At 35.4% G+C, this 18,919-nt stretch overlaps 1 long non-coding RNA gene across 1 annotated transcript; it reads left to right on the forward strand.

Moving 5' to 3' along the window:
- Positions 1 to 11,974: 11,974 nt before the first annotated feature.
- LOC140157544 (uncharacterized) lies at positions 11,975 to 14,704 on the forward strand. Its single transcript, XR_011859700.1, has 2 exons — positions 11,975 to 12,083; positions 13,653 to 14,704. It is a non-coding gene; the product is annotated as an uncharacterized lncRNA (long non-coding RNA).
- Positions 14,705 to 18,919: the final 4,215 nt, after the last annotated feature.

An 18,919-nucleotide genomic window follows, 5' to 3' on the forward strand; every position in this document is an offset into this window, starting at 1 on the left:
TTATTGTTTTCCAAGTTTTTTGTAGATTGTGTTTAACAGATTCAAATTTCTTTTTATAATACTCTCTTTTTGATTTTCGTATTAACGTGTTTAACTTGTTTCTATATGTTTTGAATGACTCAAGCGTTTCATCACATGGCTTTTATATACCTCTTATACATCTTATTCTTAGTTTTTATACTTTTGAGAAGACCTCTACTTATCCAAGGAAATTTTGGTTCTTTTTTATTATTACTCTTGCATTTTGTCAAAGGCACACATTCATCATATACATTATTGAAAATATGTATAAACTTATTGTAACTATCATTTACATCTTCATTATCCAGTTCAGCATGCCAATTCACATTGGAAAGTTTTTGCTTCAAATTATTTATATTACAAGTATTATGATTCCTCTTATAGAAGTAATTTCTTTCATCAGGCGATGTTTTTCTTACTGCCCGATTTTTGAGTACTATAGTTAATAGATGATCACTGACATCAGTAACTATTATTTCTGAGTTTACATCGTTGTGATTATTTGTAAGTATATTATCAATAATGGTTGCACTATGTTCAGTTATTCTAGTTGGTTTGTAAATTGTTGGCATGAACGAATATGAATAAACAAGATTAAGGTACTCATGAGTTTGTTTGTGACAGTCATCCTTTAACAAGTCTATATTAAAATCCCCATTAGATAGCATTCCTTATTTTCTTTAGTTATTTGATCAAAAATAGGACCAATATCTTTGATGAAATGCTCAATTTTCGTATGTGCACGATAAATGGCACCTACTAACATATTTCGTGTATTTTCTCTTTCTATTTCTACAAAACAAGATTCAAAATTAGAGTTTGAAATACAAAGATCAGATCTCAGTTTATATTTGATTGAAGTGGAAATATATAAACAAACACCCCTTTTTCTCTCTCTGTTCTGTTTGTATATTCCATATTATAACCATTTAAGTTGAAGTATTCGGATGGCGATTCTTTTAAGTGAGTTTCAGATAGGCCAATGATGTTAAATTCGTGATTTAAGGTCTTAATATTTTCTTTTAATTTTTCAAAATTTTTCTTGATACTTCTAATGTTAACATTCAGTATGGAGAGTTCACTATTGGTATCAATATATTTTTGGCTGAATTCTTCCGGTGTTAAATAATTGCATTCTGGTATTTTGTTCATTTCAATAAATTCGTCATTTTTGTTATTATTTTGAAATCTAATTGGATTAAACATCATTTTATCATATTTGTCTATATTAATATCCGATACGTGGATTGTTTCTCCAGATTCATTCATAAGGTCATTATCGCCATCAGAATCCTCATCATTATCTATATTCTCATCATTGATTTTGGAACATTTATTACATACATATTCATCTATTTTAAGTAACGAAATTTCCTTTCGACTGAGGTTCATACATTTCTTATGCACATAGTTTTTACATATTTTACATGAGAAAATTTGATGTTTCTTTTGCATGTTCTTTTTACAAACGATACATTTTTCTTTACCTGCCATTTACGTCTACACACATACAATCTTATAAAACAAATATAAATAATAAAAACAACAACAACAGTATTATATACTGTATATCTTAATTTTGTACGATCAAATTATAGAGTGCTCAATAGGACGTATGTACAAACAATTTGGTGAAAACCCTGCATGCAAAATATCCTAGACGAACGCCCGTGGTTTTTAAGAAGTAAAATGTGGGTAGTGAAGAGCTAAGCTTATTCAATAATTGAGTATCGATATAATATTGAGTATCGATATAATATTCATCAGCATTGCATACATTCAATCTACACACCAAATGGGTTTACACATGATTGCTATATTAAGTAGCAAGGACAATTTAGCATTAAGTGAGAACAACTTAAAACATTTCCCTGGTACCTAATTTAGTCAGTTAACAGTTTTAAAGGTAATAATAGTATTATGGTATTTGCTCGATAGTGATTGAATAACATTGCATAAAATTCATCAAGAGAAAGACTCTGATTAATGATTGTACAGAAATTTATCGAATTTTCGTATTGAACAACCTTACAATACTATTATAGTTTAGCCATATTTAACATGCATGTGTATAGGGGCCTACAGCTACGCCATTTTGATATATATACAATGATTTCAGAATATAATATTGAACACACATTTAGTTAATAATTTTATTATTTATATCTGATATATCTTGAATCTTCAAGACAAACATTTGTCAATAATTTTGTAGTATTCAAGTTCACACTTTCACAGTTATCATTAACATAATTAGTCTGTTTTTTCTCTGCTTTCCCATGCTGGTCTGTTATAGGATGCATCACCGATTCTACTCTTCCATTGTTTCTTCAAAGTCCCGCTTTTAACCATTTCAGCGCCTTTCCTCCAGATCCTGTCGAGATCATCTTGACAGGTTACAGTCACTTTCTTCTCTGGAACTTCTCTGTTTGTTTGCACAAGACAAGTAACACGACCGTCCCATGTCCATACTTTTTTAACCCACGGTGCTTTTTGTGAGAGCTGATTTGCCATGTTCAACATGTGCTGGGTAAAGGAAGTCAAATGTTCCTGGATTCCCATTTTCTTACCCTTGAGTTTCCTCCTTTCCTTCATAACCGCTAGGCGGGCGTTATATCTAGTGAATTTGACAATAATTGGTCTGTTTTTCCCTGCCTGTGGCTTGCCAAGACGATGCGTGCGGTCAATATCCACATCTTCGATGTTAACTCCCAGATAATCACTCGCAAATGTTTTGATCACCTCATCAGTATCTTCCGATTTCTCTCCCTTATGTTCTGGTATACCAGTCACTAGAAGGCAGTTACGCCTAGAATATTGCATCTGGTTCTCCAGTGCCATGGATTTGTTTTCAATGTCTAAGAGAAGATCATCCAGTTGCTCTTGCTGGTTAGAGGAAACAGACTCCATTCGTGTGTTGTTGCAACTGAACTCATGTATTTCCCCTTCCAGTTGCTCGATACGTCTGGTATATTGTTCTTCCATTTTCTGGATTTTGTTATCAACATGTTGTGCTCGGCTCATCTGTGATGCTTCCATTTCTTTATACTTCTTTTCCATTTGTTTAACATGTTCTGTGTGTTTCTCATTCATTTCTTCTATACGCTTACAGTGTCTCGCCTCCATTTCTTCAATCCGTGTTGTATGATGGTCCAGAGATTCTTTCATTACTTCTGATAACGTTACTTTCATAAATGTTTTGAACTCCTCGTTGTTGATCAGATCTTTGAGTTCATTTGCCATGCTGATCGTAATAATTGTAATTCACAAGTCAGTCGCTCGGTTGGTGTAAGGGCATCATACGCCTATAGATGAAATTACATCATGATGCAGTCATGTCTACAGTAGAATTCATCTCGACCTTTGCAGGACTTAACCCCATTAAAAGCTATTAAACCAAGATAACACTCATTGAAACAGCTCAACTGATTAAATCGGATCTTCTCTGGTTGTGCACAAGTGACTGTTTTCATGTGCGATATCGCAATAAAGCTGGTATTCATAGCTTCAGTTGGGTAACCGATTATAAAGGAAACGAAAGGAAACAATGTTATGTGTGGCTTTGTTCACGAAATCAGACAATGGCGTGCTTTTTGTAAACCAGCATTTTTGAAAATGAGCAACATAATGATTTTTGACTTAACACGGTTTGGAAATAATTTCTTCATATTTTTGGTGTTATCTGTCGTTTACATATCCTTCCTAAAACACAAAAGTACGACCCTCTCCAAACACCTAAATTAGCTAAAAATTTAGGACATGTAACAAAACTATATTGTCTAGAATTTTAGAAGAGTACTTTTAATATTGGCCGGTTATTTGTCACACAGCGACGTTAACTAGGCAATGTACTATTACCTACACAGCGGTTTTCCACTTTTCAAGCCCAGTACTGGGCCAGTGTTGGGCAAGATCTAGCGGCACGGATTGAGCTATAAAAAAAGCCCCAATACTAGGCCGGCAAAAGTGACACTTTTATTGGGCCAATTCTAGCGTACTCGCAATTGCCCAGTTCAAGCCACAAGTACTGGCCCAGTTCTAGTAGTACCACGGGCTGTCCCTAAAGTTGCCTGAAATTAAAATTATTTTCATGGGACGCTGTGGGTTTGGTTATCATGTTTATTGGATTTATTCTCGGAACCAGTACTATTTACCCAAAAAGCTAATATTTAGCAGTATGAAGAAGCAGTATTATAGACGTGTGAACTGGTTTGTGAGTTTGGCACAGCTTTAACTACTGAGTGAAGTTCAACACCGTGGTGTTTTATGCGGTAAGTAAATCATGACATGAAATGAGTATGATAAAGCCTCAGTATGCATGTCATTGTATGCATGTATCAATACTATCATTATTCAATGTATGTATGGCATGCATAGTCACTGTAGTATACCATGGCTAAGCCTAGCGCTTTTGATTGTTTTATTTTTGTTTCAATTTCTCTGACCAGTTGGGTATGTCACCGTATAAATATCATCATGATCATTAAGCTTAATCATTGTCAGGTAGGCCTAAAGTATTATTCAGATTTCCTTTTACAAATTAAGCGTACTGCTAGCTGTCCAGCGCATTTGCACATGGTCCAATGCACACGCTTGACGTCGCGCACATATATGCGATGGTTAATTTGTAAAAGGAAATGTGAATATTACTTTAGTGATCATCAGTGACAGTGGCGTGCGCAAAGAAGGGGGTTGGGGCCATGCCCCCCACTTTTGTTGGTCATTCGGAGAAAAATGTTTAAAATGTCAAAATTTGCTGCTAATCAGACTCCATTCGGGGAACTTAACAATCTGCCCCCCCCCCACTTTCAATGTGCTGGCCACGCCACTGGTCATCATAGGTACATGTAGATGGGAGAAATTTTGTCCCCGGGAATTGTTTGCACAAACCATGACTGGGCCGCTATTTAAAACGCTATACTGGCAAAAAAGTGCCAAAGAACTACATGTAGTGTAGGCCTACCATTCTACTATCTTTGTTCAACTTATTTGACTCACGAGTAACATTTTGATAGAGACTGGGGAGTGCGCGCATTTGTGAGCACAGTGCATTTTTTTTATGTCGAGCATATCTAGGCATTAAACCATGTTACAGCTGAAATCTGGGCGATAACGCTGACGAAACTTCGACCAGGCACAATTAGTGACCTGGTGAACGAAGGGGGCTGCCGTGGATAGCTGGTCTGGGATTTTTGCAGGACAGTCAAGTGTAGCCAACAATCGGGCTTATTACCCTGATTGGAACCGACTGTAACAATTAAGGTCTTTTGTCATTGGTCATCTGCCCTGCCATTACCAGATGAGCCACGGGAAGAGCAGAATTATTTTTTTGTCCTGCGAGGAATTGAACCGGGACCTCTTGCACAAAGTGTGCTTTATGTATATTGTGTGACTGACACATGCTTTTATGAATTTATACAAGTGTAAATTGTGACTTGTAGCCAACAATCGGGCTTATTACCCTGATTGGAACCGACTGTAACAAGGTCTTTGTCCGGGTCATCTGCCCTGCCATTACCAGGTGAGCCACGGGAAGAGCGGAATTAATTTTTTTTTGTCCTGCGGGGAATTGAACCCGAGACATCTTGCACAAAGTGTGCTTTGCGTATTGCGTGACTGACACATGGCTAACTCCACAGAAATGGTACATTTTCATAAATTTTAAAAGTTCATTCAATGCTTCCAAGTTATTGTTTCCTGGAAAGTAGACTAACAAAGCTTTCAGAAACCACTTTTGTTTTTTGCCTTGCACAATTTAATATATTTTTATGACAATTTGAAGTAGTGGGAACTGGAACAGGTTTGTGTATCCCTAATTTTGCAGGAAATTGCTGATCTTATGAGTATTGCTGATCCCAGTGTACATGCACAAAAGATATGTATTAGTGGTTTAATATTAGCTTTGATATCTCTACTGCAATTCCACAACAAACTTTAAACCCATCATTAACATTGTAAATGTATACTACGGCCTTCAAATATGGGTATTGAAATGTCCCGTCTGTCACAGAAAAACATCAAAAAGTTGTTTATTTTCCATATTTTAATATATTTTTTGTTCTAAACTTAATTCCTATCTCATATCAAGTAGGCCTCATATAAAAAACAAAGTAAAATTGTTCACTGACATTTAGTATAGAAGATATTCCATCTCAAAATGTGTCCGTCTGTCACATTTTAGCATTCTTACCATGTACAATCAAATGGGGGGAAATTTCAAGTCAGAAATTTTTGGTTTTTACTTCAGATTCATATTCTGCACTAAATTTTGGCAAATAAAAAATGATTTAATGCTCATTTTGACAATTAAAATTCCATCTGGCAGTCAAACCATTGTAAACACTAAAATTTGATCATTTTTATGGGTACTGGCTGTTTGAGGTTGACTCCCTTCGCATGAGAAGTATATTTGAGCAACTCACCATTGCTCTAAAGATCACTGTAAAAAATGTTCAAAAATGGTCCCGTCTGTCACGTCCCGTCTGTCACGACTTTGGCGAGCCCAGGTATACAAATCTCAGCGTTGTATTTTTTGAGTATGATGTTTACTGAGAGTGTATGTACCAATGTTTAATTTTGACAGCATTTTTCAATAAATCTCACTTGAGAACAGATAGAGTTTTGCAAGAATGTACTTTTTTTTTTTTAAATGGGTGCTTTTTCCGTCTGTCTGTCACGCTGTATTTCAATTTGCAACCATACAGCCATTGAATCACTTGGTTTCATCTTGTGTGTTTTAAATTAAATTATGACATGTTCTCTTTGACTTGGAGTATAACAATTTGGGATATGTCTTGTAGATTTTTTTGTTGAGGCATTTGAAAAAAAAAAAAGAGCCTATCTAAATGTCCCGTCTGTCACGCTGGAGTTAGCCACATGCTTTTATGAATTTATACAAGTGTAAATTGTGACTTGTAGCCAACAATCGGGCTTATTACCCTGATTGGAACCGACTGTAACAAGGTCTTTGTCCGGGTCATCTGCCCTGCCATTACCAGGTGAGCCACGGGAAGAGCGGAATTAATTTTTTTTGTCCCTGGGGAATTGAACCCGAGACATCTTGCACAAAGTGTGCTTGCGTGTGACATGTGACTGACACATGCTTTTATGAATTTATGCGAGTGTAAATTGGGCAACAAAAACAATATTAAATTTCCTAAAATTGTAAAATGTTGCTAATTAAAACAGGGTTTAATTAAATCGAATATGAATGAGAATAAACAATATGATATAAACCCAAGGTAGGGGGTCACTGTCATCAAAAGCATGGACGCTGATTGGGATAAAATTGATGTTTTGGTTCTTGCCCTCTCCCTCCTGGCCTCATCAGTTTCTGGGGTTTGTCAGATTTTTTTTTCTTTTCTCAAAACATTAATTTTATACGACCTTTACAAGCCTTGGGCCATTTGATTTGAGCACTTCAGGCTACAAAAAGTTGGGGGTCAACAACAACAAAAAATATTTCCGTCAGTACATTCACAGGTTTGGGGTGCCAATTTGTATCCTTTCCCCTGCGCACCACAAACCCGGACTATAGCACACAGGCACTTAACAATGAGTGAAGCATATCACAGGTAGGCAGGCTCACATCACACACTATAGGTGGCACTATTCGTCCATAGGGAAGTGGAATGTGCCTGTGCACGGTCCAAAAATGGCTTTACTGTGGGGCTCAATGCATGAATGGAAAAAATCACTAAAAATTAATATATTTTGACAACCAAAACCTAAATGACTTTGACTTACTTTGGTACTGGCATAATACTGGATTCATAAACTATCACATGCAATATGGTCATTTTCACGGTAAAGGGTGTAACTTTTGACTTTTAGGGTCAAAATTTCAAACCACTTAAATATGTTTCTGTTTACTGAAATCATGCATAGAAGCAACTTAAATTCAAGTAAAATAATGATTCAAGGCTTAAACCTTTTGATTTCTAATAAAAAATTGACATTTGCATAACATTTTGGTTAAAATCTAAGAAAAAATGTATTTTACATAACCTCAGAAAATTTTGACATGAAAGCTGGAATACATGTGAAATTCCATTCCAAAGTAAGTCAACAGATATAAGTTAAATTTTATACCATGTTTTGCTATGTTTGTAATTGCAGTTTTGAAAATTTTTAACATCAAGTGTCATTTACAATGGAAATTTTCAAACCTTAAACATATTTTTTAAGTTTTAATTGGGTTCCTAAAATAATTTGAATGTCTAACTTCATGTACAAATACTACTTGATGAAAGGAACCTCCCATCCAAGTTTCACAGAAATTGGAGTTATTTTTAGAATTGGCAATTCAAGCGATTTGTGTTTCGGAGGCTTCAGTTAACAACACAGGTGATCATAAAAGTAAAATATTTAGCTAAGTACTACAAGTTGACATAAAAAAATAGGTAAAAAATATCACAATTACCAATTTTCATGCTTTGCTTCTAAGTATTGAATTTCAGTTGTGACAAAAATTAAATTATCACAGCAAGTCATTTTTTTTGTTTCGGAGGCTTCATGTTAACAATTGTTAAACATTGCAGAAGTAGTTTTTTTGAAAACAACAGTGTTGGGATCATCTAAGCTGTTATTTTCTTGTGTGTATTGAATCAATGATTCTATGCGGCAGATATTGTAGATTTATCACACATTAATTTTTTCACCCATTTGTTAAGTATGGTGTTTTTGCATGTGAAGCCTCCGAAACAGGCTTTTTAAAGTATCAGTATATTTTTCAAACATTAACCATAATGTCAATTTTTTTATAAATTTATGACATTCTGCACATATCAAGTAATAATTACAATGCAGATATCAGTATGAAACACACCAATTTAGATATGCATAGATGATAATTAAGTTTACTGTTGTTTCGGAGGCTTCATTTGTTTCGGAGGCTTCAATTGTTAACGGAAAGTTTGTATTGGGTCCCATTTTCAAACGGTGATATATATCTCCACGATTTAAAAACATGTGACTTGAGGATCTACTTTGCTACATTTTGATAAATAGATTGGATGAGCTCTTTTATTTATATTTGCACAAGCTTGCTGAACAGTTTGTTTCGGAGGCTTCAAAAAAGTTAACGTAAAAACGGCTATTTGAAGTCAAGATTTTATAAAAATTTTAAAAGCTTGCAAATCGGCTAATTTTTGTTACCCATTTCAAGTTAAGATAACAACTGTTATAAATCAAGAAGAAGTGAAGAAATAACCAAGAATTATGAACCAAAGCTACACCCACAAAGTTTGTTAACAATTGTTAACGGAAAATGAAGCCTCCAAACGACAAATATCAAGTCCGGTTCTCAAAAATACAGGGCCGTTCACAATTAAATCTAATGTGGCAGTGTTTACTGAACATATGACTGTACTTTCAGGATAAGAAAAATTATCCATGAACTAACTGAAGAAAACACAGGGTTTTACAAAAATGTTACTGTTTTTTATAGTTTTTCAAAATGGCAATATTAAGTACATTTAAGCCTGCTAAAACTGAACGCAGTAACTCCCAAAGCTGATTATGCTACCCAAGGTAGCTGCTAACTAGATGACTTATGTGGCCAAAAATTATGGAATTCTGTGGCTTTATTAGAACACTACGGATTAAAATGTTAAAAATCCAAAGTTACACCCTTTACCGTGAAAATGACCATATATGATCCACCAACTCGACACTCGTTAAAGCGCAAAAGCAATTTGTGTGTAAATCAAGACCATCCAAAACAGCTTTCTTACAGTAAAGAATAGGAGATCGTCTGGGGTCACATACAGTAGTGTACATTGTACATGTGCCTACTGTCACAATTTCACACACAAAATTTTGGGCAATTTGGTGATGCTATTTTTGTCTGTAACTTCAAAACAGGGCTGTCAACTCTCACGCATTGGCCGTGAGTCTCACGCATTGGGTCACTTTCTCACGGTCTCACGCCAAGGTAGTATAATCTCACGCCTGAAAGTAAATCTCACGCATAAAAAGCTGAAAATTGAGTAAAATCTCACGATCGCCATGAAAAATTGTTGTTGCTACCCCCGCTTTTCACATTTTCGAAAGTGCCATGGCTTAAATAATCATGGGTCAAAATGAACATTGAAGTCGGCAAATCCCGGTACGCAACTGTCTCACGCCAAGCAATTCCAAAAGTTGACAGCCCTGCTTCAAAAGTATATGCACTAGAAACATCATTGACCCCTTATTGTTTAGGTAATTTGATTCTCTTTCAAATGAAAGAACTTTCAGCTAAAAATATTAAACTTCAAAACCGGTATGTATTTGCAACTGCAATTTCTTTTTTCATCTGTGCCACTGTGCTACGCCCCTGTATTTTGGGCTAAAATGGTCTAAGATTTTTGCGCGCTTCGCGCAACAAAAATTCCCAGTAAAACCAGAACAAAATATACTCGTCCCCGCCCCCCACCTAAATCATAATGTTTCCGTCGCCACTGATTCCAATCATAAATGTATAGTTTATTAATACTGGGTTCAGTGGGTTGAATAAACATACTTATGCTACTTTAATTTGAAACATTTCCTCAATTCCACATACCAATGAAATGAGTACTATTTCATTGCACATGAATACAAATTTTAGCATCATTAAATCCATTAATATGTTTCCTCTGCCATTTGATGTAGAATGGTACATTATGATGGGGGTTAAAATAGTTTTGAACCTATATGAGGGGGGGGGGCAAAAAAGTTTTAGGTCCATTAAGAGGGGGGTCAAAAAGTTGTGGGTTCGCGTAGAGGGGGGATAAAAAAATTTTCGACATGAAAAAGAATATTTTCCAGCCCCCCACCAAAGTATTTCTGAACACTTCCTATAAAGGATCCACAGGCTGTAAGATTCCACTGACCCTATTAAATACATGATAAAAGGCTACCGCATTCAAAAACTTTCATAATTTTGTAAAACCTTAACAATTTTATGTTAAAAAGTATTTAGAGAGAAATTACAATGTGTGAAAATTTGAAGACCCAATTTTGAAAAAACCTTATTTCCCAGGGAAAGATCTGAGAGCAGGCCACACCATGACCAGATGATTAAACTAAGCCATGCAGTATGTATTTCTCAAACACTATCCATAGTTTGTTCTTATTAAGCCCATTGCACGGTTCTGCCATTCATGCAAGGAGAGCCTCGATCTGGCAGCATGCATGAATGGGAATTGAACCAGTCATATAACATTGCGTAAAGTTACGTAATACTTCCTTTCATGTCTATTGCCAGTTCAAGGTTCTCCTCGCATATGGCGGAACCGTGCAATAGGCTTAATTGAACATGTTGAATGGGTTCTATGGATGGAGGAGGCATGGACTCCAACATGTTTCTTTGCATCTGGGCCAGTGATTTATGACAAAAACTGTATCCTCAGGCAATACTGAATTTTGTGCTTGCTATTTTGTTGCAATTTTTGCCCAAGTCACTTGTGTGGGTGTGCATGCATATTTTCCTCATCATGTTCATTTGCTATTTTTAAATGATTAATTTCAGGCGGCTTAAATTTATACATGTACATCTCTTGTCTTTTATTTTCTGGGGTATTAACTAATAAGGGTCTGGTTTTTGTTTTATTATTCAGGTGCAGATCACTTCAGATCACAGAAGATCACCTACAAATACTCTTTCTTTGTGAGGACAATTCCAACTTGGAACAGGCTACCTCTGCGGAAGCAGTTGCAGCACCATCTGTCAACGCTTTTCCAGGCCATAGCTCTGCCAGCAGTGAGGGTCTTGCAGCCTACTGCTACTCACCAAGTCATCTAAATCAGCTCTCCAGTTCTTTTTACTTGCACCGTTTGTTGTTCTGCACTCTGCACATTTACATGTATGAGCATCATCACCTTACTCCTTGGATAAGCTTCGCTTTGTTAGGAGAACAGCACTTGAAGACTTGTATTACATGTTTTCTGCATATTGATCATCATTAAATACATGTAAATTGATGTAATCCTGCAATACATAAAGGCACCCTGGTGGAAGGTGTCAGAAGTCACAACTGACAGAAATTTATGCAATGAAATTGCTATTTTGACCAGACTAATAACAGAACAAAATTAATGTAAGTGTGAATCGCTGAATTACTGTAAGTGCATAATGTATGGTTTTAAATGAATTTCTTTTTCAAACCTGATTTGTTTTGCATATATTTGTTTGCACATGTCCCATCTTAATGAAATCCAGCCAAGTTCATCAATTGTGCCTGAAGGACAACAGAGCAATTTAAAGATATTAAATCTCCTACAAAACACCACAGTTAAGCAGTAAGTGGGTAAGATAGTAAACTTGTGGATTTGCTGACCAAATTCATTTGCCCGGTACCGTAATTTAATTGTTCTGGGACACCCTGTACATCTACATGTATGTATTTTTTCAAAATGCATTGCTAGAATTGGTATGGTACCCTTCTTTGGTAGCAAATTATCCACCCTCTTTTCTGTCATGGACTAGTAAAGGTGGGTGACTAGATTGCCAGCCTCATCCCGGGGCCTCATCCCCCCACTTAATTGGTATCCCATTAATATGCAGATTTTGTTATCAGGTGAAATCTCATATTTTCTCATAACCCCAGTGAAATTTTAGGACTGAGATAGATAGTTGAGGCAGTATGAACAAAAACATGGTAGTTGAGTGGTTATAACCCCAGAAACAGGGCTTAAATTTGCCTGCCCTTTTTAGATCGGCCAAGGAAAAGACCTTATGGCATCATGAGCACAGCATTTTTATACAGTTAGTTTGAAATTGGGTGGAGTTAAAATGGGTCCAGAGCATAAAATCTCAAAACAGCGTCCTCTCCCAAGGGACGGATAACCTTGTGGACAGTTCGCTATGGTCACGAAATTTACAGGGTAGAATTATGTTGATCCACCCTTACTGTGTGCTATTAGGCAACAATTCCTATAGAGGCCGTCAGCGTGACGTCATATGCCGCCATCTTGTGGGTACCCACTGCGATGATCGTTCGATCTGCATGCGTGAACAGCAAAATCACCGTGTCGATGCGTGATAACAGCTGCGTGGCAAGCTGCGCCCTGCGAGTAGTGTCCGACGCATGATCACGCGTATCATTTGTACCCACAAGATGGCGAAAGGCTGACGGCCTCTATTGAAACTCCTTCATAGTTAGGGAACCCTCAAACAAGATGTACTGTTCTATGAACAACTGGAATACAGATAATTCTAGAATCCAAATCACTGGAGCAAATTTGGAATAAGAATGTTTGGGTGACGTGCCTCAATGTGAGGTAGAAAACAAAAAGTGTTACACTTGGACCACAATCTGGTCACACACCCTCAAGATTTTTAATGATGTTGATTTCAAAATATCATTGAACAACAAGGTTTAAAATAGTCAGGGTTGTTGTCTACTGAAGATAACAGTATGCTTGAAATATCATTAGTGAGTAGTGTAATGTAACAAATAAGATGGACTGTAAAAATAATACATAGGATTGAAAGTGCAGCCTGGGAAGTGCAGGGATTTTAAGAACATTTTACACTATAACTTGACAGGCTTCAGCTGTGGATAACAAAATAACTTCACAGGCTTCTGCTGTGGATAATAATAATGAAATTGTCCAACAGCTCTGTTTATAACTTTTGTATCAATATTGTTATTTTGTTGTTTCAGAAAGGACCATCAGAAAGTACCATGACTTGATCAACAGCATTGACAGTGCCATGGTGGCAGTGAAAGTAGTCGATTGGGATCACTGAAAATCAACATCATGGAGACCTCGCGTCTTCCACTGTAACTCTTGTTAAAATGCTCGGACTCTACATATTCTTAGCCTTCACTATGATAGGAAAGCATGCCTTTCAGACCAATTGCAGCTACCAACCAGGCTGGACTGCCTTGGACACTTGAACACAAAGTGGAAATATACTACCTTTATTTCCAAGCAAGTAAATGTGAAGCTGGGAAATGTGGAAAATAGACTTTTAAACTCAAAAAATTTCAGAAAACTGACACAATCAGTATCATGACTTCCAATTGGTGGAGAATCAGGAAAGCAATCACTTTATTGCACAAATATTCTCACAGGATAGATTAGCAGAATATAATAAGATGGTTGAAAATCCTCAGTAATGCTATGAAACATTTTTAATTCTGGATTGTGAGGGTAACAGATTATCTGATTAAGAAATAAAGGGTAAATCCGTCACTGGGCGGGAAAAGTCTCATGTACTTTTGGCCATTGAACATATGAATAAAGCCTTGTAGGTGTAGACTTTATATTGAAGAGTTTGCTTCATCCATGTTCAAGGGCCAAAGTACATGCAGGAAAAAAGTCATATTTACATTTGGCCCTTGAACATGGATAAAGCCTTGTAGGTGTAGACTTTATATTGAAGGGTTTGCTTCATCCATATTCAGGGGCCAAATGTACATATGACAAAATATTACTACCCTAAAATCAGAAAGGTTCTACATGAAATAAACTTGAGACTGAAAAGAAGCATGATCATTTATTATGCACCAAACATGAAGGTACATTTTTTATACATTTATGTCACTCTAGGATTTATGACACCTAATGATGATATTAATGGTTCAATCCTAAATACTGAAGGTCAAATCTATTAAAAAGCAGATTTAAGATAAGATGTGAAAATTGCAATTTTGTTCAAACCTAATACAAGGTTGATTTTTAAATTTCAATTATATTTGAAATAACTGCACTTAATTGAGCGAGTCTCAGTCTCCATTATTTTTTTAGGCCAAGTAAAATAACATGAATATTGTCCCCTCCCTCATCCATTTTTGGCAATTTGTTCAAGCTAGTGGTAGTAATACCGTCAAAAATATCAGGGCCTCCACATTTTTATGTGTTGACAAAGCCTTTGCAATTGAAATTTTACACAGAAATGAATAGTAAATTTGTAACAAATAATAAGTTCTGCTTCCAGACGATATACATGTTATTTATTTTACTTGGCCTTAATATGTAATCTTCCAGGACTTATCAGGCAAATATAATAACCCTGGAATTACGGGCTATTGGGCTATATGATTGCAAATTGTTTTTAAAAATTAATGCCTTTTTTAAATAAAAATTTGGGCCAAAAAAAACCTGTTTATATTTGGGGGATTTTCTCAAAAATTAGTATTTTTGCCCAAATTTGATCTCACAGATGAATCCATCAAGTTATGAGGATGAGGCCCAAAAATGTTCATAATTCCTGGGTTAAAACCACCATTAACTCTTTCAATGACATTGTAAAAAACAAAAAGGGGGTTCGAGGCTTATTTGGGGATTTTTGTACGGGGATGTACCACACTTTCAGATGCTGATTCTACCTACTTCTTGCTGTTTTTACCACCCCATCAGTATACTAGTAACACTTTTTCATAAGAAAAAAACACCCAAAAAGTACCCACATTGCCCTAATTGCCTTGGGCGCTTTTAGGGGCACTTGTGGTGGGGTCTCCCCCGTCAGTCCAAAACACCGTCAATCCGAACCCCTGTCAGTCCGAAAGTCATTTCAGAAAGAAACACATTTTGCATAATTTCAGAAAAGGAACTTTTTTACAAAGACGTCATTTCAGAAAAAGACTACTTTTTATAAAGACATCATTTCAGAAAAAGGCGACTTTTTAAAAGGATGTCATTTCAGTAAAGGCGATTTTTTAAAAAGATGTCATTTGAGAAAAGGTTTTATTCAGAAAAAAATATATTTAAAGACATTTCAAAAATTGGTGACTTTTTATATAAAAAGAAGTCATTTCAGAAAAAAGTGACCCTTTTTAAAGACGTCATTCCAGAAAAAAAAAGGTGGTTTTAAAAGACATTATTTTAGACTTATGGTTGGTCTGAACCCTGGAATTATGGAAAGTTTCGGGCCTCATAACTTCTAAATTGTTGGTCTAAAGTATATAAAAGTATACATAAAATACATAAAACAACGTAATTATGTTATAACAGCATGATTTATTACTCGGAGTTTCACGCCTCAAAACGGCGATCATCAGATAAATAGCTGAACACTGAACTGTAACTCCAAAACAAAACAAATAAATTCACAGCGTTGAAAGCGTCGCGTCTTCACTAGAAAAGCATGACAGCTCGCGCATGTTTAAAAAGCGAATGACACAGTATATACGCACGCATGTTTAGCTAAAAACGCGATGGGCGCAGCTACTACGCATGCAATGAAGTGCGTAATTATTTCTTTTCATACACGCACGCACGCAATTTTGAAATGCGAAAAACAAATGTACGCATGTTTAGCGAAAAGCGCAATAGGCGCAGCATATACGCATGTAATGAAGTGCGCAAATTATTTCTTTAAAATGCGGAAGGCGCAGTAGGCGAAAGCAACTCACGCAAGTAATGAAGTCATAATTTATTTTTTTTTCTTTTGCGCTGCTTGGTGGTTTCCGACCGTGTCGGCATTTTGAGATGAGTTCGGTTTTATACATATTTAGAATGGCAAAGACTTGATAAGTTCATCTGTGAGGTAAAATTGGTCTGAACCCTGGAATTATGGAAACTTTCAGGCCTCATAACTTCTAAATTGTTGGTCTAAAGTATATAAAAGTATACATATCTAGAATGGCAAAGACTTGATAAGTTCATCTGTGAGGTCAAATTTGGGCCAAAATGGCATTTTGGCCCAAAATCCTAAAATAACGGTTTTGTCCCACTTCTTTTCGTGCATCGTAACAAAAAAAATTCTTGGGCCAAATTTTTTTTTATTAATTTTTAAAAACTAGATAAAAATATCTAGAACACGTTTTTTTATTTTTTTGAATTTCGACCAATTTCGCCAAAAATATTTGAAATTTGGGCCAAAATCTGGCTTTTTTATGATTTTTTTGAAAAATCAGCATTTTTTGACCATTTTTGGTGCAAATTTCTCAAAGTTGGTCGAAATAAAAAAATTAAAAAAAATGCGTCCTAGATATTTTTGTCTAGTCTTTAAAAATTAATAAAAAAAAATTTGGCCCAAGAATTTTTTTGTTACGATGCACGAAAAAGAAGTGGACCAAAAACGTTATTTTTGGGATTTTGGGCCAAAAATGCCATTTTGGCCCAAATTTGACCTCACAGATGAACTTATCAAGTGCAAAGTTGGTTTGGTTGACAATGATAAATGTGTCTTTTGTAAAACAGAGAAGGAAACCATTGTACATCTTTTTGCTAGTTGTAATATTGTGAACTCTTTCTGGCAAAGTATTCAGACTTATTTTGATTTCATACCTGAGTTCGATGAATTTAGTAAAGTATTTGGTTTACTGGATACATATGTTAATTACTGGGCAGGTATTAATCAAATTATGCTCATTGCTAGAAGATATATTTACAAGTGTAGATGTGAGCAGTCTAAGCTATCTTTTAATGGTTTCAAAAATATTGTTGTTGATACCTTGAAGCTTGAACATTTTTGTGCACAAAGAAAATTTAAGTTGGATTTACATTTTAAAAAGTGGGATCCCTTTCTCAGCTTGTTGTAATGCATTATATCTGGGATATCTCAGTTTGCCCTTATTGCATTTTATGTATACGGTTGAGGTGGTGCTGCACCCCTGGCCAATTTGATGCCTATTTTTGCATTTTTCTACAAATTTGTTGAGAGGAATGCAAGGATGGTCACGGTTTTGTCAGAGGGTGTGGTACCGCCTTAAATCCTTAATTCCATAAAAGTGTACTAGAATTTGTTTGTTGAAAATTCATATTAATTTCATGACCCCATTTATATGCTTGTCTGGAACTTGTTGTGATGCATTATATCTTGGATATTTTTATTGTATTGTATATTATGTATACCGTTAAGATGGTACTGCACCCCTGGCTAATTTTGTGCCTATTTTTGCATTTTTTCTCCAAATTTGTTGAGAGGAATGCAAGGATGGTCACGGGTTTGTAAGGGGGTGTGGTGCCGATTTAAATCCTTAACTCCATAAAAGTGTACTGGAATCGAATATTGTATTGTTTTATATTACCCCCCTGGAACTTATCTGTATTGTATATTCTTTTTGTATATTTTTTTGTGCTTGTATTATTATTGTACTGTTTTTATTTGCAACGCATGAAATGATTTAAATAAAAGCCCGATTTCGGGCATGAAATAAAAAAAAAATGAACTTATCAAGTCTTTGCCATTCTAGATATGTATACTTTTATATACTTTAGACCAACAATTTAGAAGTTATGAGGCCTGAAAGTTTCCATAATTCCAGGGTTCAGACCAACCTTAAAAAAAAGACATCATTTCAGAAAAAGGCGACTTTTTCAAAAAGAGACGTCATTTGAGAAAAAAGGTTGACTTTTTAAAAAGATGTCATTTGAGAAGAAAGGCTACATTTTATAAAAAAAGACGTCATTTCATAAAAAGGCGATTTTTTTTTTTAAATACGCCATTTTAGAAAAGGCAACTTTTTGGAAAGATGTCATTTTTAAAAAGACGTCATTTCAGAAAAAGGTGACCTTTTTAAAAAGATGTGATTTCAGAAAAAGCGACCTTTTTTAAAGACATTTTAGAAAAAAGGTGACTTTTTAAAAGATGTCATTTGAGAAAAAGGCTACTTTTATTTTAAAAGATGTCATTTCAGAAATAGCGACTTTTTTTAAAGACATTTTAGAAAAAGGCGGCTATTTTAAAGACATTTCAGAAAAAAGGGACCCTTTTAAAAAGACATTTCAGAAAAAGGTAACTTTTTAAAAAGATGTCATTTGAGAAAAAAGGCTAGTTTTTATTTTAAAAGATGTCATTTCAGAAAAAGGCGACTTTTTAAAAGACATTTCAGAAAAAGGCAGCTGTTTTAAAAAGACATTTCGTAAAAAAGCGACTTTTTTTCAAAAGACATTTCAGAAAAAAATGTTTTTAGGGAAAAGGCGACTTTAAAAAGACGCGTCATTTCAGAAAAAGCGATTTTTTTTAAAAAGATGTCAT

This window comes from Amphiura filiformis, chromosome 7, assembly GCF_039555335.1.
Source record: "Amphiura filiformis chromosome 7, Afil_fr2py, whole genome shotgun sequence".
NCBI classification, from domain to species: domain Eukaryota; kingdom Metazoa; phylum Echinodermata; class Ophiuroidea; order Amphilepidida; family Amphiuridae; genus Amphiura; species Amphiura filiformis.